The sequence below is a fragment of the Vulpes vulpes genome, unplaced genomic scaffold (assembly GCF_048418805.1).
Source record: "Vulpes vulpes isolate BD-2025 unplaced genomic scaffold, VulVul3 Bu000000642, whole genome shotgun sequence".
NCBI classification, from domain to species: Eukaryota; Metazoa; Chordata; class Mammalia; order Carnivora; family Canidae; genus Vulpes; species Vulpes vulpes.
Genome location: NW_027325668.1, coordinates 431,760 through 435,403, shown reverse-complemented (window position 1 = coordinate 435,403; position 3,644 = coordinate 431,760).

Below are 3,644 nucleotides of genomic sequence, written 5' to 3'. Positions count from 1 at the left end.
ACAACAACTCTGTGGAGAAGACGTGAATGAGGAAATTCATGACTGGAAAGGTTAAGTACCTTGCCCAGTGTCTCACGTGGGGCTGTTGGAAAACCAGAAATCTGGTTGACTTTTGAGATCATGCTATTCTAGTCTTTTGACTGGGTCTTCCATCAGATCTTCCTCCTCTGCCAGACCTTATAAGCTGAAATTCCCCCTACTTCTCACCCTATGTCTCCATCAAGATAGCTTTAATGATTGACCATACAGACTAAGAACTTCAAAGTGTTAACAACCCTAGATTTTATTTTTTTAGCTCCAAGTACATATATCCCATGGTCACAGTGAAGACAAAAAAAAAAAAAAAAAAAAAAAGATAGGAATTCCCAAAACTTATGAATATATTGCCTTATTTTGACAAAAAAAAAAAAAAGAGTTTACATTTGTGACTAAGTTAAGGATTTTGAGAAAGGGAGATCATTCTGGGTTATCCGGTGTGCCCATTGTAATCATGATTCCTGATATAAGGAAGGCAAAGGTGTCAAAATCAGAGACAGATGATGGGATGACAGAGGCAAAGCTTGGAGTGGAGTACTTTGAAGATGAAGGAAGGGACCTGAGCCAAGGAGTATGGAGGGCCTTTAGAAGCTGGGAAAAGGCAATGAGGTAAAGTTTCTTTGAAGTCTCACAAGGAACACAATCCTGCCAATACCTTGATTTTAGCTCAGTGAGACACATTTTGGACTTCCTTGTGTTGTTTCAAGCCACTAGGCTTGTGGTAATTTGTTACTGAAGCAACAGGAAACTAATATAGACCTTTTTTTGTGTGTAAAAACTTAATTACTTTATTTAGTTGAGAGAGAGAGAAAACATAGGGAGAACAGTGGGAGAGGGACAAGCAGGCTCCATGCTGAGTGCAGAGCCCATCACAGGGGCTCAATCGCAGGACCCAAGATCAAGACCTAAGCTGAAACCAAGGGTTGGACTTTTAACCAACTGAAACACAGGGGCCCTGGAAATTAATATAGTCTTATAAATGATGTTTGTACTTACATACTTCAGTCATGTGCTACTTAGTATGTGAAACTAATACCAGCCAGAAACTGTTATACAGTAAGGAACAATTCTTATGTCTCAGTTTTGTAAACTCTATTATGCTTCTTCTCAGGACATTAGTCAACATGTATACTTTTTTGGGGTGTCTTAAAGTTTAGTTTTTAAAAGAACAATAACTTATGAAAAGTTAACAATTATAGCCTTAAAGTGTTGTAGAATATGTCGATCAATTAAACCTCTGACATTTCAAAATAAATCAAGGAGAAATGAGATCTTGCAGAGCTATTTGTCAGAATTGATTTTAATTTATAACTAGAATGTGAATCATGGGTAGATTCTGTAGAATATTTAAAAATCAATTATTCTTTTACCTGAAAGTGAATAAGGAAAAGGAGGACTTTAAAATGTGAAGAACTTTACAGGGAAGATAGTGACAGTGAGAAATTATTATGAAAAATATTCAGACCCAGAAGAGTCAATACAATATTGAAAGACAAGAACAAAATTGGAGAACTGATGTTAGTTGACTTCAAAATTTACTATAAAGCCACAGTAATCAAAACAGTACTGTACTGGTGAGAAAAAAAAAAAAAAAAACAGATAAAAAGGTGAATGGAACACAACAGGGAGCCCAGAAGTATATCCATGTACATGTAGTCAACTAATCTTTGACAAAGGAGCAAGGGTCATAAGATAGAACAAAGACAGTTTTCTTAATAGTAGTACTGGAAAACTGGACATCCAGATGCAAAATAATAATAATAATCTACCTGCATACCATGCATCCTTCACAAATGTTAAATCAAAACGTATCACACACTGAAATATGAAATGTAAAACTATAAGGCTACCAAAATATAACACAGGAGAAAACTTAAATGACATTGGGTATGGTAATGACTTTTTGTGGATAATAACAAGGGCACAGTTCATGAAAAAAATAATAGATAAGCTTGACTTATTTAAATCAAAACCTCTGATCTGCTAAAGACAATGTCAAGAGAATGAGAAGACAAACCACAGACTGGGAGAAAATATTTGCAAAAGACACATGCAATAAAGAATTATTGCCCAAAATATATGAAAAGCACTTAAAACTCACAATAAGAAAGCAAGTATTCCAATTAAAAAATGGCCTAAGACTTTAACAGACACTTTAGCAACAACAGCAACAACAAAAAGTAGTAATGGCAAGTAAGTATCTGGAAAAATGCTTCATATCGTGTGTTATTAGGGAATTGCAAATTAAAGAAAAAAAAAAACACTGAGATACTATTACACATCTATTTGAATGGCCAAAATCCAGAACACTGACAACACTGGCGAGGATGTGGAGAATCAAGAATTCTCATAAATTACTGGTGGGGATGTTAATAATATAGCCACCTTGGAAAACAGTGTGATGATTTCTTGTTTGAACTTACTATATGACCCTGTAATCTTGCTCCTTGGTATTTACCCAGAAAAGTTGAAAATTTTGTCCATAAAAATATCTGCACATGGATGTTTATAGCATTTTTATCTGTAATTTTCAAAATTTGAAAGCAACCAAAATGCAGATGACTGAATAAATAAGCTGGTGCATTCCAACAGTGTGATATTACTGAGTGCTAAAAAGAAATGAGCTATCAAGGCATAAAAGACATGGAGAACCTTAAGTGTATATTACTAAGTGAGAAAAGCCAATCTGTCATGGCTACATGCTGTATGATTCCAACTATGTGACATTTTGGAAAAGGTGACATTATGGAAACAAAAAGATTAGTGGTTGCCCAAGGTGTGTGTTTGGGGGAGAGATGAATAAGCAGGGCAGAGAGAATTTTTATGGCAGTGATTGCAATGATGGAAAAATGTCATTATATATCTTTCCAAACCCATTGAATATATATTAAGAGTGAACTTTAAGGTAAGCCACGGACTTTGGATGATTATGATGTGTTAGTGTAGGCTCATTGTTGGTTAAAATGCACCATTCTTGTGAGTGGGGATGATCTATCAGGGAAGCTCTGAATATGTGGGGCAGAGACTGTACAGAAATCTCTGTACTTCCTTCCCAATTTTATTTTAAACCTAAAACTATTTTAAAAAATAAAGAAAAAATATTCAAGGGAGAATATATACTTAAAAACCCTTTGAAATAATTGTCCAGAAAAAATTTGAAATGTTTTCTATTTCATCCTCTAAAGGAAATTAAGATTTTTTTGAAGTAGTTCAACTGTATTTCTACCTGCACAAGATATAACAGAACCCAAAGGTTTGCTTCTAGCCCCATTAGGTTCAATTTACATATAATGGAGATTTTGCATCCATCAACACCCAGTGATGGATAAGAGCAATTTCAACTTGACCTCCATTCTATGGATAATTTTAAAAGCAGAGTAATTTAAAAGTTATAATCAATTATTGATATTACTTGGCTTCTTAAACATTATGTGATAGGTAGTGGTTTAATAATGCAATATGAAAGTGATTAGATACATGAATTAGGGTTGTTGGTATATAACGTTGCTGGCTTTTTTATATGCATTAATTAAAATTATTTGTCTGATATATTTGATTCATTAGTGGTGTTTACAGAATTATATATTATTATGATTTAACAGGGATAA